The sequence below is a fragment of the Phascolarctos cinereus genome, unplaced genomic scaffold (assembly GCF_003287225.1).
Source record: "Phascolarctos cinereus isolate Bilbo 61053 unplaced genomic scaffold, phaCin_HiC Scaffold_726;HRSCAF=1367, whole genome shotgun sequence".
Taxonomy (NCBI): domain Eukaryota; kingdom Metazoa; phylum Chordata; class Mammalia; order Diprotodontia; family Phascolarctidae; genus Phascolarctos; species Phascolarctos cinereus.
The window spans coordinates 125067708-125093432 of record NW_027556098.1 but is presented as its reverse complement, the minus strand read 5'-3'; the positions used below and the strand labels follow the sequence as shown (position 1 = coordinate 125093432).

Below are 25725 nucleotides of genomic sequence, written 5' to 3'. Positions count from 1 at the left end.
CTAAAAAAAAAATTATTTTATATCTTGTATTCCTATTGCCCAGCACAATGCCTTGTAAGAATATTTAAGAATATCCCAATTAATCAATAAATTAGTAAAAGACTTCAGACTAAGTGCCAAAAGCCCTGGCAAGATAATTGGATAAACACAATGTGTTTAGATTTGCTGAGGAAACCTGCCTGCTAAGTCAGCACTTAATAAATAAATGGTTTTGAAAGTGGAATTGTACCATGTGTGAAGTGTTGTGAAGAGCAATCAGAAATAATGAAAGCTTCTGTAGCATATTCCGTTGAAATATTTTATATATAATTGGGAGTGTCCCATTATTCATTATATATATATGTACATATATGTATATATATAATCCATTATTTATATATATATTTTGTCTTATTTGGATGTTATTAATTATAAGAATTATAAGAAAGCTAGGAAGAACTGACCTTCTAGGAAGCAGTGTGATATAGTGGAAAGACAAGGATGCTAACTCAGGAGTTAGAGGCCCTTGGTCCTTCAAATCCCTCCTCAGATGTTGACTGTCTGTGTGACCATGGGCCTCTGGTTTCTCATCTATAAAATTAAGATGTAAATGTTGACTAAATGGCTTCTGAGGTCCCTTCTAGTTCTACAACTATGATCCTACTATCATTCAAATTCTACACTGCTGTGAGTCTGAGTGATAATTTGTTTCTAATTTGGAATTACTTTTATTTTTTTATTTCAAATAGATTAATAGGATTTGGAGCTGGAAAAGACCTTACTATCCATTTAGTCCATCCTTTCATTTGACTAATGAGGAAGATGATGCTCAGAAAATTAAGTGACTTGCCTAAGGTCACACAAGTAACAGAGTTAGTACTGAATTTCATATGGGTCAACAAGCATTTATTAAGTGCTCTAGGTATTCAAAGGAAGGCAAAAAAGGAGAGTTTGAAGATTAGTGAGAGAGTGAAGATGAAAGAAGGAGTAATGTTCTGGAGAAGACAGGATGGAATAGGATCACAGGTGCATGTAGAGGAGAGCCACCTCTTCATGAGAGACAGAGGGGAAGGAAGAGACATGAAGAAAAACATCTGAGTGCTATGAGATGAGCAGAAGGAGAAAAGGAAACTCTTGGCAAATTACCTTAGTTGTTGCTCAGGTATCTCCTCTAAGGAGCAAAAAAAAGGGGGGAGTTACTTTTCAGCTGGAAATCTATTTCACTTTGTAATAATAATTTAAAAAGAGGATCTTTCTGAAACTTATTCTTGGTGACACTCCACTAGGGAATAACACAGAGAAAACCAAACTACTCTAAATATCCAGCCAGGAGAGAAAAAAAAATGTTTAACATCCAATTTGGAATGCTAGATTATATCATGGACTGTCTGTGTACCTTACCCAAACCTTACCCAGACCAAACCATTCCAGCCCATTCTTTTCAGTGAATCCAGTCCAGTATTCTTTAGTTACCCATACTCCGTAAGTAACCATATCCTGTTACCTCAGGACTCCCTCTACTCCCTCCCCACCCCAACATTCTGCCCTTCACTTGAAAGCTTTCGTTACCTCATTCTTCTCATCAGCCACTTTGGCCACTAAACTTGTATTCTGTTGCCTCCACTTTAACTCTCATTTTTTTCATACCCTTAGTGAACCCTCCCCCTATTTGCCTCTATCACCCCTCTGCCTCCTTCTATTGTGCCCCATAGAACTCACACTACAATAGTAATAAAATACCCTTTATATATAACAGCACATCCTCCACTGCCCTCTTTCATTGAGAGGTCAACTTTTATCAATTGTTTCCCCCTTCTTAAAGGAAATGGAGCAATTAGGATGGGAATTCATGTTTCTTCTCCTGTTCCCTACAGTCATCCTCAGCAATTTCAATATCTGTTTTGATGAGTATTCAGACTTTTGAATCTCATGGCCTCTTATCCTACTTCTAACTCTTCAGACCTTTTTTATTCCACATCAGCTATAAATCAGTATTACATAAATAATATAAATCAGTAAACTCTGAGGCTTGTCATTTCAGGGGATTGTATCACCTCTGAAATCCTGGCATTTACTTCTCCATCTTTGATCACAAATATCTCTTCTGTTCCTTCATCATACCAACCAAACTTATTTTTCTAACCTCAATTTGATATTTAATCAGTCAGGTACTCTCAAGCTCATTCAGTCCATTTGCCTCATTCTGTCAACACTGGACTCCCTCCTAAACCTAAAATCCATGGTAAGTTACTTCATTATTGATCTCTTTAGCACTCTACCCTCATGCCAAGCCTATTACATCAATTTTGGTCCCTTTCATGTTCTACTTTCTCCCTTCCTCCTCCACTGACAAGATTAACTAGAAAAGACACACAAACCTGGCTGAAGGAAGATTGATGTTCTCCAATTTCATCTAACTCTCATTGTTTCTCAGTATTGTCTTATTTATAGCTTGTTGACATTGTTGATAACAAGTACTCCAAACATTTTCTCTGCTTAAGAAATGAATCCTCTGTCTCTATCTTGTATCCCACCTCGGGGTTACCTATTTTACTTCTTAAAAAAAAATAAATAAAGCCCATCCCTATTAGCTTCCTCAAATACCTTCATTTCACTTTCACATATTATTATTTTTTTTTACGTTTCACTCCTCTCTCTAATCTCAAATAAAGAGGTTTTGTTTCTCTTTCCTGAAATTTCTACCTCCACCTTTTATTCCAGAGTCCATCCAGAATACCGGCTTTAGGACACAATGATCAGAGCATGATAGATTTAGAGCTGAAAGTGGCCTTAGAGGTCATCTAGTTCAATCCCTTCATTTTACAGATGAGGAAATTGAGGCCTAGAGAGAATAAATGACTTGCCCAAGGTCACAGAGATAGGGTCAGAACTCAAGATTGTAACAAAGGACCTCTGACTCTAAATCTTGCACACTTTCCACTCTATCATGCTTCTTCTTTGGTGGCTTCTTTTCTCTTTTCTCTTCCCTCTTCATGTATGTCCAGGTCTCACTTCTCTTTAAGAAAACAACAACAACAACAACAACAACAAAACAAACCATTCACTGGATCTCATAGCCCTTTTTTAAGCTATCGTCCTCTTCCTGTCTTTCCTTTTGAAAATAAACTTCTCCATATTTGGTCTACACCTGCTGCCTCAGCTTCCTACCCAGCAATTCTTTTCTTAATCCGTTGTAGTCTGTTTTCCTGTTATGCCTTTTCTTTTAAAGATAACTGCCAATTTCCTTCTTTCTAAATTGGTGGAAGGTAGACTGTTATCATTAGGAGAATATGAAGCTGCTTGTCACACAGAAAGTGCTTGATGTTTGCTGAATTGAATTGAAATTTAAAAGGAGAGGAAAAAGCCTAGATAAATCTAAAAAAACTGGACATATTAGTGTAATTTAACCTTTTGACCCAGAATAAAGCACCACAGAGGTGGAGGTGATATCTAGGTTTTTGATATTGATAGTAATAAGTGAATTCATCTTCAAATTCTAAAAGCATTTGTTAGTGTCTGTATGGGTAGAATCTGGACCTGTGATTTAATTGATATAGAGAACTCCTGAGTGATTAAACTTTCTCTACTGAAGCAGACTGATACCATCTCTGCAACTTACAGTCTTAGAGAGTTGTCCAGGCCTCTGAGAGGTTAAGTGATTTACCCTGGGACACTTTCCCCAGATCACACAATCAGTATATGTAAGAAGTGGGAGACCTAGGTCTTCATAGTTTTAAGGCTATCTCTCTAGCCACCAAAAGTTCTGAAAGAGCACGAAGAGCACTTCCAGAACACTAAGCTTTCTTCTACCCCAGCCCCTGTGGGATCAACCCCTGTGGAGAAGGCAATTACTATCTCTTCAGATCCTATAACCCAGACTCCTCAGCAGTCTCAGGTACTGAAGGTCTAGGGGAAAAAAAGGTCTCCTCACCAAAGTCCTCAGCACTGTCAAATGGTTCAACATAGAACTGTTATGAAGCTTAAATAAGATGGTGGATGTGAAGCACTTTGAAAAAATACTTTAAGGCATTATTTAAATGCCAGTTATTGCGAAGAGTATTGTCCTTCGGTCACCAGGCCTCCAGGCTGATGATGACTTCATGTCCTGAGCCTTGGACTGCACTCATGCTAAGCTCAAGCAATGTCAACAGAGCAATATAGGCTTGTGATGGAAAATGTTTTAAAAACTGGGCTCTAGGGGCAGCTAGGTGGCGCAGTGGATAGAGCACCGGCCCTGAATTCAGAAGGACCTGAGTTCAAATTTGGCCTCAGACACATAACACTTACTAGCTGTGTGACCCTGGGCAAGTCACTTAACCCCATTGCCTAGCCAAAAAACCAAAAAACCCCCAAAAAACTGGGCTCTAGAGGAAAAAATGTATGCATACATGTTGAAGTTTAATCTGCATTTTTAATGCTTTCTTAAGTCTATACAATCAACAAAATGACAAATTAAGCTCTGATTTGTAGCACTTGCTGATTTCTGAGGTGTAAATGCTCACAATGAAAATGTAAGAGCCAGATGGTTAGAGGTGGCTCTACCTTACTCTTTCAACATCAGAAACAGATATGGTTTTATCAGTAGAAATAGCATTAAAGAAGATGCATTACTATCCACTTTGCTATTGTATCCTAAGGACTTTGGCCATTCTATCCTGACTTGAGGCTGAAACCTCCTGTATATCTTGCTATTTCTTTTCTACTTGTGGTTCCAGTGCTTTGCACTTAGTAAATTATTAACAAGTGCTTTTCTATTGATTCATTCATTCAAAATCCAATAACTTTTTCTTAGACCTTATTCTACTTGATAAATAACATCTGACAGGTAACATAGTCTCACTTTCTAGAAATCCTTGGCTTGCCGACATAGCACTTTCCTATTTCTGACTTCTTTGGTTTTTCTCCCTTCTTTGTGTAAACTTGAGTTTCCTCCAGGGCTCTCTGTCTTTGATCCTCTGTTCTTCTTTTATACTTACCTGCTTCTGTAAAAATATGAAATCATTCATTCCTATAGTTTCAGATTTCATCTTTATGCTATTAAGTCCCAAATCTATTATCACCAAAAAACCCACTAATCCCATGATTTTGGCTTGCAGGACACTGCTATTTGGATATCCTACTGTCACTTCAAATTCAACATGTCTAAAACTGAATTCAGTGTCTTACTTTCTTCCCTAAAACCAGCATCCCTTCCTATCTTTCTGTTTCTGTGCCATCATTTTTATAGACACTCAAAGTAAAAATGTGGGAGTCTTCAAAGATTCATTTCCTCCCCGATTTTCTATAGCCAATCAATTTCCAAGTTCTGTTGTTTCTTTCTTTCTTTGAAATGTTTTTCAGATCATTTCTTCTTCTCTGTTTCTTATGCTGCCATCCTAGTCTAGACCTTTATCATTTCCTGCCTGAAGTATTGAACAGCCTTTTAACTTGTCTCCCTGACTTCCAGCATCTCGCTGACTCCAAGCTATCCTGCATATCATTTTATGACATCTGCTTAAAAACAACAACAGAAACCTTTTAGCATGCTACTTCCTGCTCAGTGGCTCCTTATTGACTATTCTGTCAAGTCCAAACTTCTCTGCCTGACTTTCAAGGCCCTCCATAATCCTCAGACAAACTCCACCTTGTTTCCTACTTGCCTACAACGTGACCCCTGGTGTCCCATGTTTTTCTAATCAGGAGGGTTGTCTCCTGTACTGCCATGCCTGTGATAGCTTTTGTTCATGTTACTTTCTCTCTCTATAATGACTTTTGCTTTGACTTGTTAATAAGTTGATTTCATTAGTAGGATATATATTTGACCAATATTTCACATCTTGGGCCATGAAACGAAATAAAATAGTGTTTGCCTCAGTAAAGACTGCTCAAAGTGATGACATAGTGGATAGAGTGCTGGGCCTAGAGTCAGGAAGACCTAAGTTCAAATCTGGCCTCAGACACTTACTAGCTGTGCAACCCTGGGCAAGTCATTTAACCTCTGTTTGCCTCAGTTTTCCCATCTTTACAGTGGGGATAATACCTCCCAGGGTTGTTGTGAAGATTAAATGAGATAATGATTGTAAAATTCCTGGCACATAGTGTTATATAAATGTTAGTTATTATTATAATTCTCTTACCTTGTCCAGGTTGCCTTTTTTCCTTCTTCTGCATTATCATTCAAAGGTATTTTTGTAATTCAACATATGCCCCCAAGTCGATATAATTATTAGTTTCTTGGATTCCTCCCTTGTTAACTTTGGGGGATCTTTCAATGCAGCACTAGTTATGTATCCGCTTGGTCAGAGAGATAGTCAATTTCAGTCCAATTGCAAAGGATTTTTTTTATGGCCATTGCATTTTATGTTTATGGTCATGGATCTTTTGAACAGGATTTTCCTACTATCATATCATTGCTCAGCTAAGGGACCTCAATGAGTACTTAACAAATGCTTGTTGGTGATCAACTTGAACCAAAACAACTTGAAGAGATGTTTATTCACATACTGTGGAAGGGAAGCTATGGTAACCCCTCCCTCTAGCTTAGAGGATGTAGTTAGAGAATATAAAAAGACAGATGATAGGTGTTAGTTTGTTAGCAAAATTCTAATACTCTGAGATCCCTTTACCAAGTGTGAACACTTTTCTCTGATGCAATTGGAACATTGGCCCACAAAGATCTGCTAGCACCTCTTGAGGGTCATTAAAAGGCTAAGCTGCTAGTTCTGTAGTCAGTTAGGCAGGAGCCAGCAGGAAGAATCCAGGTCCTATACTGGAATAACTCTTGGGACAGTGAGGAGAGGATTTCTCTCTCTTTTCCACTACCACCCATCAGCCTTGGCAGCTTGCAGAAGAGCTATTCTATTGGAAGAGACACCTTTATTCAGTATTGGATGACAAGTATAAAAGAGAGCAATTAGTCAAGTATCATTCTATAAGACAACATCTCAGACCTCTAGGAACCTTAAACATTGTCTCCAATTAGTACTGAAGTGGGGAAATAAAATTATATACAACTCAATCAAATTTTATGATAACATATAATTGAAAATACTGTAGAAAGACTTTTTGATGTATTGATGAGTTTTGTTTTCTTTAAAAAATACTTGTTATAGGCCAGAACCAAGATAGTAGATTAAAGGCAGCAAATAAGCTGAACTTTCTCAACATTCCCCTCCAAATAACTTTAAAATAAAGCTCCAAATAAAAGTTTGCAGCAACAGAGCCAACAAAGGGTCAGGGTGAGACATTTTTCTGGCCTAAGAAAATTTAGGAGGTCTGGAGGAGAGATCTGTGACACTAGGTGGAGACCTACCTGGAGCACACATACGTGGTACAACAATAGTGACCACATCAGTAGGGAGCTCTCAGCCCAGAGATAGTAAAGGGGTTGGACAATTGGTCAGAAGGAGATTACAGGGGACCCATTGCTGACACTGAGTATAGCTGGTACTGATTGGCAGCTTTATTGCCCATACACTGTTCTGGGCTGAAGTTCCAGGATGGAGAGGAGTGCTTGTGATCTGTCACAAGGGAGCAGGGGCCCTGGTCTCAGTTCCAAGGCAAAGATGAATGCTAGTGCTTGTGGCTGCAAGGATCCAATGCTTCCTGGGTAAAGACCAGAGCATGGACCAGAAAAGCAGTGACCACACATCAACATGGATACTTGCAGACCCACAGAACTATCTCTGAAAACAGCAGCACAAAAAAGCCTGAAGTTTGGGACAGTGCCTTCCACCCTGAGGTAAACAGAGCCCAACTTTAACATAAAGTTCAAAGTCAAGAAAGGCTGGAAAAATGAGCAAAGAACATTAAAAAAAAGAACTAGACCATAAAAAGCTACCATGGTGGCAAGGAAGATCAAGATACAAACACAGAAGCAGACAATAATGGGAAAACAGCTACAACCAAAGCCTCTAAGAAAATGCTAATTGGACACAAGCTCAACAAAAATTCCTGGAAGAATTAAAGAAATAGGATGGCAAAAGGAAAATTGGAGGGTAAAAGGATAGTGATACAAGAAAATTACAAAAAGAGAATTAACAGCTTGGGTAAAAGAGGCACAAAAAATTGAAGAAAATAACACCTTAAAAAATAGAATTGGCCTAATGGTAAAAGTGACATAAAAATTTACTGAAGAAATGACCTCCCTAAAAAGCAGAATAAGCCAAATGGAAAAGGAGGTACAAAAATTCACTAAAGAAAAAAGTTCCTTAAAAAATCAGCACAGGAACCAAGATTAGGAGGAAAGTAGAAAATTGGGAAAGAATTTTTACAACCAGTGTCTCTGATAAGGGCCTCATTTCTAAATTTATAAGAATACAAGTCATTCCCCAATTGACAAATGGTCAAAGATATGAACAGGCAGTTCTTAGATGAAGAAATTAAAGGCAGCTATAGTCATATGAAAAAAATGCTCTAAATCCTGTTGATTAGAGAAATGCAAATCAAAACAACCCTGAGGTACCACATAACACCTATCAGATTGGCCAACATGACAATGAATGGCTGAACAAATTGTCGTAGATGAATGTAATGGAATGCTATTGTGCTATAAGAAATGATGAACAGGCTGACTTCAGAAAAACCTGGAAAGACTTGTATAGTCTGATGCTTAGTGAAGTAAGCAGAACCAAGAGAACATTATACACAGTATCAGCCACATTGTGTGATGACTAATATTGATAGACTTAGCCCTTCTCAGCAATGCGAGGATCTAAGACATCTCCAAAGGCCTCATGATGGAAAATGCTATCCACATCCAAAGAAAGAACTATGGAGTTTGAGTGCAGATTGAAGTATACTATTGCTTTTTTTTCTTCTGTTGTGTTTTGTTTCCTCTTTCTGGTGGTTCCTTCTATGGGTTCTAATTCTTCCTTACAACATAACTAATGTGAAAATATTTTAATAGGAATATATATATGTATAGCCTATGTCAGATTGTGTGTCATCTTGGGTAGGGAGGCAGGGGAAGAGGGGGAGAAAAATTTTAAAACTCAAAAGCTTATGGAAGTAATTGCTGATAAATCAAAATAAATTAATTTAAAAAATAAAAAGGTAATCAAGCCTTTTCCTGAAAAAAAAAATCAGCACTGGTCAAATAGAAAAAGAGGCACAAAAGTTCACTGAAGAAAATAATTCTTAAAAATTAGAATTGGGCAACTAGAAGCTAATGACTCCATGAGACATCAAGAAACAATAAAACAAAGTCAAAAATGGAAGAAAAAAAAAGGAAATCTGAGCTATCACATGAGAAAAATAACTGACCTGAAAACAAATCAAGAAGAGATAATTTAAGAATTATTGGACTACCAAAAAGCCATGATCAAAAAAAGAACATAGACATCATATTTTAAGAAATTATCTTTAAACTGCGGGGGTGGCAATCATACTCTCAGACAAAGCAAAAGAAAAAAAACAGACCTAATTAAAAGAAACAAACAAGGAAATACATTTTGCTAAAAGGTACCATAGACAATAAAATAATATCAAAAAAATTTTACACAAAAAGTTTCTGTGATAAAGATCTCCTTCCTCAAATATGTAGAGAATTAAGTCAAATTTATAAAAATAAGAGCCATTCACCAATTGATAAATGGTCAAAGGATATGAACAGTTTTCAGAATAGAAAATCAAAGCTCTGTATAGTCATATGAAAAAATGCTCTAAATCACTATTGATTAGAGAAATGCAAATTAAAACAACTCTTAGGTATTACTTTACACCTATCAGAAATGACAAATGCTGAAGGGATTGAGGGAAAATAGGTATAGTAATGAACTGTTGATTGAATAGTGAACTGTTTCAACCATTCTGGGGAACAATTTGCCCAAAGGTCTGTGCATACTGTGCATACTCTTTGACTCAGAAATACCACTACTGGGTCAGTATCCCAAAGAGATAAAAGAAAAAGGACAAGGACCTATAGGTACAAAAATATTTATGTGGTGGCAAAGAATTAGAAATTAAGGGGATGCCCATTAAATGGTTGAATGGCTGAACAAGCTGTGGCATGTGATTGTGATGGAGTACTATTGCACTACAAGAAATGATGAAAGGAGATGGGGTTTCAAAAAAACAAAGCAAGGCGTATATGAACTGATGCAAAGTGAAGTGAGAATTGGGAGATCATTGTACCCAGTAACAGTAGTGTTATAATGATGATTAACTGTAAAAGACTTCGTTGCTCTGATCAGTGCAATGATACAAGACAATTCCAAAGGACTTATGATGAAAAAAAAATCCTATCCACCTCCAAAGAGAACTGATGAATTCTGAGTTCAAACTGAAGTATAATTTTCTCACTTGCTGTTTTTTGCTTTTATTTATTTATTTTTTGCAATGTGGCTAATAAGGGCATGTGTTTGCATAATTTTACATATATTATTGATATCACATTGTTTGCCTTCTCAGTAGGTGGGAGAGTGAGTGGAAGAGAGGGAGAGAATATGGAACTTAAAATTTAAAAAGAAAAGAGTTTTTAAAATAAATAAATAATAAATTAAATAAAAATACTTGTTATATGGAATGACTGGAAGGGATACTGGGGAAATTTTTGGTGATGTAAAATATTACATTGTTTTAAAAATAAATCAAAAATGAAATAAAGGCCTCCAAAAGTACTGTAAAAATACTCATTGGCAGTACTAGATATGACTGGTTTCAGTGGTTTTCCATGGTGGTAACTGAAGTTTAGAAGAAGAAATGGCCTAAGTGAACACTTTAATGTTTTTAAATGATTGATCTAAATAGAGTTTGGACTGCTATTGTTATTTTTACTACAATTGAGATGCAGTATGGCATGCCAAAATGAGACAATGGATTAGAATTTAGGAAACCTGTATTCTAACCTGAGCTCTGCTACTAACTAGCTCTGTGAACCTTAGGCAAGCAGCTTCCCCTCTCTGAATCTCAGGATTCTCATCTGGAAAATGAGGGGCCTTGATTAGATGATCCCTTAGATTTCTTCCAACTCTGACATTCTATACTTCTGTCCTTTAGAGCACCACTAAAGAAACCCCAGTCCTATCACTCCAAAAGTTCTTATGCTTACTGTTTATGATAGCACCTATTACTTGTGGTATTTACATCTTGCTTCCCCTTCAACATAAATCATAGACCTTCAGGGCTAGTACGATCCTTACAGATTAATCACTCAATCCAATCAATTGCCTCATTTTTCATTTTTCATTTGAGGAAACTGAAACCCAAAGAGTGTAGGTGAGTGACTTGACCAAGATCACAAAGTTAGGAAGTTTCAGGACAAGGATTTGAACTCAGGTCTTCTGACTCCTTGGATAAATCAGTATAAGACAGGACTGCTTGGGAATGGGTGATTTGGGCTGTGAGAGTCTAAAAGGGAAATCCTGCGCTATAATGGAAATCCTCTCTAATATTGTTGTGGATTTCATAGGATAGTAAAGGGTTGAAGGAAGGTAGGAGCAAAAATGGAAACCACAATGATGGAGAGTCTCTTACCCCACACAAACATGACATAAGAGAAAAATAGGATCCAATGAACTTGAATTCCAGAAGCATCCAAGTTCTAATTCTATTTCCAATATTTACTGGTTATATGACCTTGGGCAAGTCATTTAACCTCTGATCTTCAATTTCCTAATCTATAAACTGGGGATAATAACACTTGTACTTTGTACTCACAGAATTGTTATGAGGAAAATACTTTGAAATCCTTAGAGGGGAGCTAGCTATTACAACCCTACAACAGTCTTATCCATGGAAATTTCACTTGGACTTGAAAAGGAAAAGTGGTTTATTTTATCAATGTAAAGGGGAATTTGTATATTTGACCTACTACTCTCACTTTTTACTCCATATTCTGCTCTCTACTTGTGTTCCAGGATGGGGTTAATTAGCCCCTCTGTAAGGAGACACTGATTTTAATTTCCCCAAAGCCTGGAAAGCCACTTACGAGTAGGAAGAAGCTGTTCTGTGCATAAAAGTCTCTGAGCAAGAGGAAGAAAGTGTGCTGACATTAAAGTTTCTTGGCATAGTGGAAACAAAAACAAAAAACCCAGGATGACCTATGAAGTAGGAGACTAAGGTTTGAAGTCCAAACCTGCTATTTACGCAATTATTTATCTTATATTGCTACAGTTTCTTCAGTCAGTAAATCAACTGGTATTTATTAAGCCCTACTATGTGCCAGACACTATGCTAAGCACTGAGGATACAAAGAAAGGCAAAAGACAGTCTTTGCCCTCAAGGAGCTTACAATCTAATGGGAGAGACAGTAGGTAAACAACTATGTGCAAACAAGATATATACAGGACAAAGTAGGGATAGTCATAGAGTGAGGGCACTAAAATTAAGAACTAGGGTTTCTTGTAGAACATGGGACTTCAGTTGCAACTTGAAGGGAAGCCAGAAGTCAGAGAAGAGGAGGGAGAGTTTTCCAGGCATGGGGGACAGCCAGTGAAAATGCCCAAAGTTGGGAGATGGAGTTTCGTGTTCTAGATCCCATAGTATGTGGGGGAGAGAAGGTGGTAAAGTATAAGAAAATTGGAAAGGTAGGAAGGGACCAACATGTGAAAGGATTTAAAAGCCAACCAGAGGATTATATATATTTGATTCTGGAGGTAATAGGGAGTCATTGGAGTTTATTGAAAGGGGGCAAGGGATGATATGGTCTCATCTGCACTTTAGGAAGATTAATTTGACAGCTGAATGGCTTGAGGCAAGGAGACCAATCATCACCATATTGCAATAATCCATCAGTAAGGTGATGAGGGCCTGCGCCATGGGGAGTGCAAGGGGGGTTGGGGGTGTCTGTGTCAGAAATGAGAAAGCGGCAAACACAAGAGATGTTTCCAGTGTAAACCACAAGACTTGGCAACTGATTGGGCATGGGGGTGGTAAGAGTGAGTGAAAATTTCATCCACAAAATGCTTTCTAAAGTTCATTTAAGCTCTATGATTTCAATGTAATTTTCTAAACAGAAAGATTTCTAAGTAAAATAGGGGAAGACGATACCATTCCAGCTATACTCCTCTTTTCATTGAGAATCCCTACAAACTGCAGTTAAGGAGGCAAAAAGAAGGTGGGAGGAGGTGGGCCACACCAGTGTAGCCATCAAATAAAGATTTGAGATATATTAGTAGATTCCAGATCTACCAGTTGGGGAACTCTGTTCTAGATTTTTTTAAGCTAAAAAATAATAATCATGTAGTATACTAGTTTTACCACTAGGTGAAGCTCTTTGGCAGTTTCTATTCTCCAGTCTCCTTTAGAAAGCAGACCCTGAGAGCTACAGGTAGGCCAATATTTTCTCAACAAAGGAAATTTCTAATTAACAATAGTATCTTTATAAGAACCACTTAACAAAAGTCACTTATGAAATGTCCATCTAAATTCTAAAACTACATCAAAGTAATCAGAACAGCTTCTAGCTCAAACAGGAACCTTAGCCAGATAAAGACTTCCTTTATGGGTAAGTTCCCTTAATCTTCTCTCAAAGACAACAAAATTTAGTTTCAGGTTCTATAGATCATATCTCTGAAGAATCATTGTTCTCAGCCTCTCTTCCCTTTGACTGTTTTCTGTGGCCACACATCCCAGCTTTCTTGTGAACTAAATTCTTCTGAAATGTCTTTCTAGCTGGCACCATTCCAAGAAAATAAGGATGGCATCTTTTCCTTCTTTGTATCACCGACAGTATTTAACATAGTGCCTTGCGCAAAGTGTTTGATAAACATTTGTTGAATGAATTGAGTAATTCATATCTGCTTTTCCTAATTAAATTATACTCACTCAATTATAGAATGTGCTAGAGTCAGCTTCTCTCTAGAGTGCCAGGCTCAACTCTAAGTGAAAATTAATTTGACTAAAACATTGCTGTCTCCTTCCTTGTCCATCCCACAGTTTGCACTGACCAGGGGAATCTCTGCACAGTAACTAAATTTACTGGTAGCTCAGAAAAACATGCTAAAAGCATTGTCTGGCTTACTTAATCTAAACACGTTTCTCTCATGCTTCTTTTGTTTACCAGCTCTACTTTGAACATAATAGAATGGGTCACTCATTTACTTCAGCTATACTACAAGCTGTCTGGCAAAAGAACTAGTCTGGCGTGATAGAGGCTGAGATTGGTGGATCACTTGAGTTCAGAAGTTCTGAGTTGCAGTAAAGCTAAAACTGATGGGGTGTCCTCACTAAGGCCAGAAAACTCCCAGTAATGGAGGGCCACAAGTCTGCCCTCCTTACAAGGGTGAACTAGTTCTGGCTGGAAAAACAGAGCCAAGTTAAAGCTTCTTTTATGATCAGTAGTGGGATTGTTCTGAGAGTGGCTCCTATAAATATTGAGATTCAGTTTTAAAGACAGACAGACAAAAAAGCTGAATGAAACTCCACAGATTTATGATCAACCCACATAAGTTGCCACAACCATCAATAAAAACTCATGCAACCTAAAAATGAACATGCTAATATTATAGTTTTTCTACATTATATAAATGAGGATATTATTCTTTCTGGTGAAGAAGAAAATATTTTTGCTATTTTTAGGAAATTGACACCATTAAAAAACCAAAGGATAATGTGTTTAGCCTGCTGTCCAGGTTGTGCTTCCAGTAAGTCTATTTTATGGTGAGAAATTTCCTCGGTGACCTTAGAACATTTAAAGCATTTGCTATTGCTTAATTCATTCATGTGATTGCTTATTCATTCATCTGTCTGTCTAGGTATCTATATATCTGTCTGTCTGTCTATCTATCTGTTTGTTTATGGCTTTTACCTTGTCTTTACTAAGTAGAAGTAGATTGCATAAATGCTACCTGGTACCTGATATAAACTGATTTGGGGCAATTGGGCATTGAATTTGGCTTTTTGTTTCTTGGCAAAGGAGGGAAACATTGTATATTTTTTATTTTGATTTTCTAACAATAAAAAGCATATACATTTTTTCTGCAAAAGAAAACTTTTTCCTAAATTCAGACAAGAATTTATCACATGGATCTTAGTATAAGGGACTCTGTCATTAGACAATACCCCTAACTTTGTTTTCACACACAATAGAAGTGCTGTTCAAAGAGATGATTCATTTACCAGCTCTCTAAAAGACATAGGACATAATGGTAGATCCCACTCAGTAACTGAAAGACATTTCTGCAGAAAGCTAAAATAATGTCTAGGATCATTGTCCTCTAATGGTCGGGCATACAGAAAATGAACTAGAATCTAGATAGTGTGGAGAGTTAATATATCCATTAGATTGACTTCAATACTAAAAGGATCTGTGATTTCAGCAGGATGGTTATTCCCTTCGCCAATGCAGAGTTCAACCATTTTATGAGTTAAAAACATAAATTTGGAGACTACTGTACTCAAAAAAATATCATTCTGTGGTCAACCACTGATGTCTCCAACTTAGCTAGTGATATTAGAAACAAAATATATTGTCATTAAGCAAAATACATCACTAAGTTCTTTCCTGAAATCTTTCTAACTTGGTGGAAACTGCCACTGGCATTGACTTTGAGAACGTAGAGTCAACTCAACTGCAATGATACATTGGAGTAGGATTTATTGGAAGAAATAATCCATTAGACAATCTCTCAGATATTAATGTAGTATCTATATATGGCAGGTGCTATATCAACATCAATGCAAAATTCAATTTTCTAAGAAATATCTGTAATTCAGAAATTTTGTGGTTGATTAAAGTATATGCTTTAAGTGCCAGACATTGAGGGTGGGGAGTGGGAATTAGTTCCGATATTATCATTGTGCTATGAAGGTTTAAAAGTTGACTTGTATTCTTTCTTTAAAATAAAGTTTTATTGATCTCTTTTGTTTTTACAAGAAAGGGTTTTCTAAAGGGGGGAAAAAGAAAAAGAAGAAAAAGAAAAACCCAGCTAATTTAATCAATATGTTGAAAAAAAAATCTGACAGTATATACAGCGTTTCATACCTCTTATGACCTTTGCAAAGGAGTAGCCTAAGTCTCTTCTCAATATTTCTTTTTTGGGACCAAAATTGTTTTTTCTAATATTACAGCATTCATTTTCAATTGTTTAGTGATTGTTGTTCTTTCCATTTACATTGTTCTGGTCATTGTGTATATTGCTTTCTTGGCTTTTCTTAGTCCCCTTTGAATCAGTTCATGTTAGTCTTTTCATGCTTTTCTGTATTCGTTATGTTCAATCAGACCTTTATTCTTACCCAAACTGAAGGCCAGCACACTTTAGCACTGCCCTATATAGTGGGGATCCTCGTGGGCAGAGCCAACATTTTCTTCATGGAAGAGGGTTGGATATTCTTAAGCACTTATATAAGTAAGTTCTTAGTAGAGACCCTCAAAATTCTGTACCACAGAAATAGAAGAGTTAGTTTAGCCACAGCATTTTTAGGACAGGTGTTAACTATATGACCAAATTATTTATAAAAGAACCTCTGTTTGGCTCCTATAGAAAGTCTAATTTTAGTAAGAACTGTGTCCGTCTTGATGAATTTAAATTAGGCTATTTAATGAACTTAATCTTGAAAAAGAAATACAAAAATGCACCTCTTTCCTTTCTTTGTTCTTTGTGGAAATGTAGTCTGTGGATGTGGAATACTATATGGTTATTTTGGTTATTGAGTTAACTTTGATAAACTAATTTTTTTTCCTCTTTCTTTTTTATTCTTTGTTTTAAAGGATAGCTCTCTGGGTGGGGGAGGAAGAAGGATAATGGGAAATGGAGATATAAAACCAAAATGGGTGGATAAAAAATTTTTAAAGAATAATAATTGGAGTTAAGATTATTCATTAAATGCCTCCCAAGCGCAACAATTTTAATATATTATTAAGGCTGAGCTATTCCCTCTGTCAACAGGTCCAACTACCTCATAAGCTCGCCTTAGTCAGAGACAATAAAATTGTTATGAGCATAAGGGAGGATGCTCACTTCCTTGTCTTCTGTAGCAATGGGACATGCAATTAATTCACCTAATAGTTTACTAGATTTGGGGTTAAGATTATTTAGAGGCATTTTAAGACAAAGCCTTATCTGATATCATTTAGTACTGAGAGTGAATCTGTCATGAGCCCATTTCTGTCTTCTCTGATTTTGATCCAGTAGGTGAAAACGCATATAGGATCCTTCTCAAGACTATACAGTTTGGTCCAAAGATGAACTGAAGATTCATGACAGATTGATGAGTGTTTCAAATAGCATTGAGTTCTTAAATTTACATCTCTGGATGATATGGAAAAAGGTTATAAACAGCCATGGTCAGCAATGTAATAAATGTTTCTGGATCTTTTTCACACATGTGAGAGATTTCTTTGTAAAACTAAGTCCAGTAATTTGTTGAGATGAAAGTTGATATGATATTTTGAAAGACTACACAATAAGTCAATCGGTCTGTTATTTTGCAATAACACAGGATTTCTCTTTTAAAAGATATGGACACATATTTTGTGTCCATCCTAAGGGAATTGTACTTTTAGAATTAGCTAGGATAGTTGGGAAGGACTGGGACCCATCACATAGGAGAGATTTTGAACAGTTCTTATGACAAGAGATCAGAGGATCATAGGTTTTGAGCTGTAAGGAACTTTAAATTAATTCAACTGCCTCATTTTACAAGTGAGAAAAGTGAAGCTCAAAGAGATTAAATGAATTGCCCAAAGTAATACCAGTTGTAAATTTTAGAGCTGAGATTTGAAGGCTAAGTCTCTGACTCCAAATACAATCTAGGGCTCTTTTTTCTTCTTCCTTCTAATTATTTGTTAATGCTCTCTCTCTCCTCCACATTACATTGTATATAATTTGAGTTTATTTATCTATGTATTTATTGTCCAACATCCCTAATCCCATACTGGGAATATAAATAGAGCGATGGGTCTAGAATCAGGAAGACCTGAGTTCAAATCTGGCCTCAGACACTTAATGGCTGTGTGACCTTTGGCAAGTCACTTAACCCTGTTTGCCTCAGGTTCCTCATCTGTATAATGAGCTGGAGAAGGAAATGGCAAGCCGCTTCAGTATCTTTGCTAAGAAAACCCCAAATGGGGTCACAAAGAGTCAGGCAGGACTGAACAACAGCAACCTTGAGAACAGGAACAGTTTCATTTTCCCCTTTACATCCTATTACCTAGTACAGTGTCTGGTATTTAGTATCCGGTGCTTAATAAATGCTTGTTGGATTGAAGTGAATTTCCATGTTCTTCTGAAGAATTTTTCAGTTTTATTTGATTAGTGAAATTTAGAGTAGATAGAGCATTAGCTTCCAGTTGGAGAGATTTCTGGCATCTACTGTCTTACAGCTTAAAGGAATTGCTTGTTCAAATCATCAATGCAGAATTGTGTTTGATAATTATTCCCACATAATAATAATTATTATTATTCCCAGCTCACATTTCAAGGTTTTTAAAACACTTCCATCACACTAACCCTGTAAAATAGACAATGCAAATACTATTAAGGTATGCTATGGAGCAATGTTGTCCCCAAACCTACACTCATTGATCCTGGTATCCTGGTAATCCCAAAGATTCCCATTGGGATATGTTGTAATACTGCTCTTCTAAAGAGGTTTTTTTGTGTGTGGGGGGGGTTGGTATAGTACTTGTGTATAAGGCTGTATCTTTGGGTGGCTTCAAGTGATTCCAGTTTGTGGTAGTATTTTGATAACTAAATTTTCTATTTTATTGAGCAAAGTATATAATCTAGGCTGATTTCAGCCTATTTTTGGCTGCTGTTTTTCCTCGATCAATATGAACATAATGTTATCATAGAATTACAGCATTTTTTTAACTGAAAGAGGCCTTAGAAATCATCTATTTTAACAACCTCATTAATAAGTTCAGGAAATGAAGGCCTAGGATGGTTAAGCAATTTGCTGAGGGCACCTAGCTAGTTAGTGGCATAAGCAGAACCTAGGTTTCTAGATTCCCTGTCCAGTAATAGTTCTGTGCTCCCTGGAGGCAGCTCCATTGAGCTCATCCAGGTGGAGATATTCAATAGGCAACTAGAAAATTTGTAACCAGTGTTTAAGGGGGAGATTGGGGCTGGGCATAGAGACTTGGGAGCTATCTGCATAGAAGTATTACTTAAAGCTATGGGAGAAGGTGAGATTGCTAATGGGAAAAGTGTAAAGAGAGAATAGAAGAGAACCAAAGATAAATAAGAGCGTTGGAGGTGCCTATGCTTAGAGGGCATGAACTTCAGAAGGTGCCAGGCACAGTGATAAGGACTTTACAGATATTGTCTCATTTGATCCTCACAATATTCTTTGAGATAGGTGGTAATATTATCCCCATTTTACAGTTGAGGAAACTGAAGAAGACAAAGGTTAGGTGACTTGCCCAGGATAACTCAGCTGTTGTCTAAGGTTGGATTTGAACTCAGGTCTTCCTGATTCCATATCCAGTACTTTATTTACTACAAGTAGAACCACAAAGATCAGAAAATGGCAGAGGGAAATAAGAATTATGAAAGTCTTCCTCTTGGACTATGAATCTCAGGGTGAGAGAGGAGTAGTCAACACTGAAGAGAGATATGGGAAGTGGTACATTAGGGAAATTAAAGGTTTCAATTGGTGTCAAGAAGTGGAAGAAATCTAAGAGGAAGAGATTTAAAAAGATGGGGCATTTGTTCACAGTAAAGAGAAGGATCTGAAGGGCATAATGAAATTAAAGTGAGGGTTCTAAAGGGTGTAATGAAATGGGCCCACAGAGAAGATAGGGTTAGGGTTGAGGAGAAGGTTTGTATCTGGGCAAATGGTAGCTCTGAATGATAGCAATTAAGGGAGCCCACAGCAGAAAGGTTAATTGGAAGGATTTGCAGGAAAAGTATCAAGCAGTCACAAATTTATAGAATGTTGTTGTACAGTCACATCTTACTATTCATGACCCCTTTGGGGTTTTCTTGGCAAAGATACTGGAGTGGTTTGCCATTTCCTTCTCCAGCTCATTTTACAGATGAAGAAACTGAGGAAACAGGATTAAATGACTTGCCCAGGGTCACACAGCTAGTAAGTGTCTGAGGCCAGATCTGAACTCAGGAGGAGGAGTCTTCCTGGTTTCTGATCCAGCACTCAATCCATTGCTCCCCCCTTCCTAGAATGATCAGCCTGCATTTCTAATTAGGATTTAGGTGTGCTAGACCTCTTACAAATCAGTTCCCCCCCCCCCAGGTGAATCCCACAGGTTTTACAGAGAAAGGAAAATGACTTTCATTAAGGAAGGAATTGGATTTCTAATGAGAATATAGGAGGCCTTGGAGGGGCGGGGTGGAGCTTTCATTACTGCTTATTCCCCAGTGAACTCCTATTCACTGAACTGAAGGATACTGCTTTGAGAGGAGAGGTACACAAGTGGGGTCAGCAGTGGAACGAGGCCTTCAGAAGTCAGCTCCACTGGAAAATGTAAGGAAAATAAATTATGGGAAGATTTACTAGTTTATGGAGGTCTGATCAATTGGGCCTTGTGGCTGTACTAGGAAATTGGCCTTATTTTTTCCTAGGTCATCTCTGACCCAGCTTCTTCTACATTTTGTCCTCAGAGGAAAATTTAACCTAAAATCCCACAGCATTGTAAGGCTGTTATGTTTTAAGTATGGTACTGTCAGCCGACCCCAGAAGCTACTTTTTTTAACTCAAGAAGGCTACTTCAGCTGTTTAAAATAATTTATTTCGTGGTGTTAGAAAGGCCTCTGAGACATCTAATTTCCCTTACTTGAGGGGTCTGGCCTAAGAACAGGGCTATGCCCCTTATTTTGCCCACTTCCTCTTCCCCCTAAAATAATAAAAATTAGAATACATGGAAAAGCATTCATTAAATGCCAAACAAGGCCAAATGTCTAACCTAAAAGACACTTAAACATATTCAGGAGTTAATATGAGTAGTGGTACTAGGGAATTCTTAGAGACACAGCAATTCTTAGAGGTCACTGGAGGGTGGGAGTCTTCAAGAAGTGAAACTTTGTGAAGTGGAACTTTAGGAGGGACTGAGAACCAAAGTTGGAAAGCCCCATAAACTCTAATGGCTGGGCTTCTAATTTTTGCCCATGAAGGGGGAAGCAGATCAGTTGCAATCAGCAAATGGTACATGCTCTGATGGCTGGGCCTCAAACTTTATATCTGGGAAGGAGGAGCACACAAATTATAATTAACTAGTGGAAGCAGACAAATCCTCCCCGCTTCATTTTTTGGAAATATTAAGAAAGCGTTTAAAAATTATCCTAATCTGAGGCCTTTGGACTAATCTGAAAAAAGAAACTATCAGTCTTTCTCTATCAATTTTGAACCATGTCCTACTGCCCCTTCTCTGATGGGCACAGAAAGGACTCCTCACTTCAAATAATTAGGGTGGTAACAAGACTATGACCAATGCAAGGAGTCTGTGAGTGTTCCACCTCCTTCCCAATGACCTGAAAGAACTGAGATAGTAATATGCCTAAGAGAATAAAGAAGCTTCCCTGGGAGTAAGATGAGGGGAGAGCCCATGAGAATAGGGGTCATATAAGGATTAAAACTTTTTTATTTTAGGGGGGAACTGATTCTCCAATGTCATGCAGGAAGATTAAATGATAAATGTTCTTTTTACTGAAGCAAAAATATTAATTTCTATCTTACCTTGAATTGTATTACTACGTTTTATCATATCATGAAACTTTTTTTATTTCAAGATTCCTATAAATGTTACTTCAAAAATGCCTTGTGGTAGAATGATGTCCAAGGGCATAAAGGGACTCTGCCAGTTTGGACATTTCTCTCCTCAAGTGGAAAAATTCTTGGTTTAGAATACTGATTGGTTAATTAAAATTGTTTCTGGTAGGCTTGTGATTACAACACATGTTACAGGATTGATATTTTTTCTTCAGCACCAAGATGGAGTTCAGTTTACAAACCAAGTCCCTGCATGCAATTTAGGGCTCTCTATCCCACCTCTCAAATGTTTAGTCCTTGAATTTTATCTCTGGAAGTATGCAAACATCAATAAACCTGCGTAGAGTGTAGCTGTAAACTCAGTGCCATCAAGTAAAATTGGGAACACATCACTACTACATGTGGACTATATATCCTGTTCTGTGCTTTTTCTGCTTTTTGAAGAGTCATTGATCTATCTATAAAACAAAAGTCACAAAGGTCTGCTGGGTCTATGAGATTGCTAGGTGAAATGAAATGATTAATTTTGTACCTCTTTTTTTTCCCTTTTTTTAAAAAAAGGATCTATTTACACAAACATTCAAAGGTTGGTTTTTTATATCAAATCACTGGAAAAAACTTGTATGTCTGATGACTGGAGACTGGCTGAATAAATTGTGATATGTCAACCCAATGTATGACAATATTTTGGCATAAAAAATGAAAAATGTGAAGAGTAAAAATAAATGTGAAAAGACTTATAGGGGCTGGTGGATGGTATAGTGGATAGAACATTGGACTTGGAGTCAGGAAGACCTGAGTTCAAATTTTATTTCAGTCACTAGCTTTTTAATATTGTGCAACTTACTTAACCTTTCCAGGTCTCAGGTTCTTCATCTGTAAAATTAGGGGGTTGGACTCAATGGATTTCCAGCTCTAACACTATGATCAGATTATCTTAAGTGATGCAGAACAAGGTTAGCAATATTAAAAGAACAATACATACTGACTGTAGTTTGTTTTTTTTTAAAGAGCAATAAAATTTTAAGTAAACATTTCAGGACAAAATGAGCAAGCAAATTGTTAAAATTTGTATTTTTATTAATGTTATTTGAGGCTCAACTCCAGATTATACTTATCGGTATTTGCTGAGAGTTTGTTTTTTTCTACATTATATAGTAAGAGAGATTAAGAGAGCAGTGTGTACAAACTAAAAGCTATGTGGAGATGTTTTAGTGCCCTCTCTTTAGCAGAAAGCTGGTAGACAAAACTCTTTTAAAGCAACTACTCTTTCCTATTAAGGATGACTGTTCCATCTTATTTTTCCTAGAAGAGAAGACATTATTTTATTGTTTACTAATTTTCTTCATTACAATTTTAAACTACAGATTAACTTGGAGAAAGAGAACAATTAAACTAGGGGTCAGAAAACTTTTTCTATAAATGGAATGATAGTAAATACTTCAGGCTTTGGAGGCCAAGAGATAAGTAAAGGATATTATGTAAGTACTCATACAACAAGAGAGAAAATGAATTTCCACAGATTTTTATTAGCAAAATTCAAAATATAACAATAATAGTTGAGCACATTTTTATAACATAGATCTACTAATGAGAATGGAATTCTTTTGGGGGGGATAAGATTTTTTTCAACCATTTAAAAATGGAAATATTATTCTTAGCTTGCAGGCTATACAAAAATAGACAATGGGCCAGATTTAACCCATGAGCCACATTTTGCTAACCCCTAACTTAGACTATCAGTAACAGCTCCTATATTAAAGATTTTGAGCTGCTTCAATCATCCTTTCTATCCTTCAGGATCAGTACTTTATTTTAATTTTCTTATATGTATAGTGAGCTACAATTAGACTTTCTCTCACGTATTTCCTACAAGATAAAATGAAGATCAGACCTTAACTATAAAAACCATAATCCTTTTGAAATAGATTTCTGAAGTATAGTATTGAGGCATTAGAATAGATATAAATAGGATCTCAAAGCTCATGTGGATGATAATCTGATAGAATGGTGCATCACAAAATTTAAAGCTGGAAGAGACCCATGCCGTATGTAGGTAATCAGAGGAAATACCTTATCTTCTGAACTAGAGCACTTTTCGTGATGCTTTGGGTTCATGGGGGAACACATTCTCTGGCTTAAAGAACATGCATGACTGTCAGCTCCTGGGTGGGCCTCATATTTCCCCTGTTGCTCTGCCATGACACATAATGACTGAACCATGAAGAGCCTTCCATAAAGAATGGGGAGATATAGCCCCAATCTCTTTTGAGGTAGCCTCTTTGTTGGGACGCACCAAATTCCAGCTCTCCCTAAGATTTCTAGTGACGAAGGGGATTTACCAACCTTCTCTTCCAATTGCTTTTAGCAATGACAACTGTATGCATATGAAAATATCATTGCTTAAGAGAGCCCAAGGCTGGACTTCATGCCCCTACCTCCATACCGCTTCTCTTTTATGTTTCTTTCCCTGAAGCCAGGACATCAAATAAGATCCTGAGAAATAGAAATTTCCAGCCCTGTTGGTAATCACATGAGTATAAGAGGTCAGGAGCTCAGCAAGAGGTGATTTCCACAATTTCTCAGATATGACCACTGCTGGGAAGATGCTGTAGCTGAAAAGGCTAAAAAGAAAGCCCAAGCTATGCCCAGGAGATCCGACTTGTTGCTCACATAGTTACAGATCTAAGGTGAAAGCAGTTACCCATTGAGCAGACCTACAAAATTGTCTTTATCTCCCAAGAGAAGATAATAGGTCCTGGGTTCCTGTTTGATATCTTTAGTATTTGTCAATGTACACTTATGATTCTTTGTGTTTTGAGCATTTCTTTTATGACAGAGGAAATAATTAGCTGTCCAATACTTATGTTCTTTATACATTTTCTAGAAAGGCAACCTATATTTGAAGAGACCCTAGACCTGAACCATATCTAAATTTTATTTAAGAGATTTCCCCAGTGGTTGAACAGGTTGTAGTATGTGATTATGATGGAATACTATTGTACTATAAGAAATGATTGGGGCAGCTAGGTGGCACAATGGATAGAGCACTGGCCCTGGAGTCAGGAGGACCTGAGTTCAAATCCAGCCTCAGACATATAACACTCACTAGCTGTGTGACTCTGGGCAAGTCAGTTAACCCAATTGCCTTACCAAAAAAAAAAGAAAGAAAGAAAAAGAAAAAGAAATAATGAGCAGGATGCTCTCAGAAAAACCTGGAAAGGGATGGAGTCAAGATGGCAGAGTAAATGGAGTGACTTACTTGAGCTCTCCCCCAAACCCCTCCAAATACCTGTAAAAAATGACTCTAAACAAATTCTAGAGCAGCAGAAACCACAAAAAGACAGAGTGAAACAAATTTCTAGCCCAAGACAACCTGCATGGTTGATGGGAAAGATCTGTTGCTCCAGGCTGGGAGAGGAGCACCGTTCAGCGTGGGCGTACAGGCAAAGACAGGCCCCAGCAAAACTGGAACAGGCCTCAGTGGACTGAATCAAGGGTAGCTATAGCAGTTTCTGGACTTCTTAAACCACAAACGCCAAAGACAACTTAGAAGGTCAATGGGAAAGATCTGTCAAACGTGGGTGAGAGAGGAGCATGATCCAGCCCTGGCCCTAGCGCAGCCCCACAGTGGCAGCCACAGTGGCAGCAACTGTTTCTAGAGCTCACAGCCCACAGACAGTGGGGGAATCAAGTGGCTGATCAGAGGGGGCTTACAGGGTTCTCTTTGCTGGTGCTGAGACAGGATTCTCTTGCTTTGCCTGTGCTTGGCTCTGGGTGGTAGTCCTGGGGTGAGCAGGAGCTCTGGTGTGGCAGAGCTTGTGGTGGTAGTAGAGAGAGAGAGTCCTCCTCACAATTCCAAAGCAGAAAACAGTGCTTGTGGTCACTCATAGACCAGAGCACAGGCCAGGAAAGGAGTAAACACCTTTCCTTTGATCACACCACCTTGGAAGAACTGAAAATTTACCGGTCCCTAGAAGTATCTCTGAAAGCAGCTGCACAAAACCCATGAAGCTTGGGACTGTACACCCTCCACACTGGAAGCAGAGTCCTACCTTAACGAAAAGTTGAAAAGTCAAGTAATTGGCTGGGAATATGAACAAACAGTGGGGAAAAAACTCACACTATAGAATCTTATTTTGGTGACAAAGAAGATCA

General features: G+C 37.5%; 1 protein-coding gene across 2 annotated transcripts in view; it reads right to left on the bottom strand.

Moving 5' to 3' along the window:
* The window catches only part of SLC35G2 (solute carrier family 35 member G2), a 59090-nt gene that overhangs the window by 3600 nt on the left and 29765 nt on the right, over positions 1 to 25725 (bottom strand). The window contains exon 1 of one of the 2 annotated variants that reach the window (XM_078146774.1): positions 444 to 591. The exons of the other annotated variant lie outside the window; for it this stretch is intronic. The gene's annotated coding sequence lies outside the window, so the exon portion shown is untranslated. Of the gene's footprint in view, positions 1 to 443; positions 592 to 25725 lie in introns of those variants that run through there. 2 annotated transcript variants of the gene reach the window in all.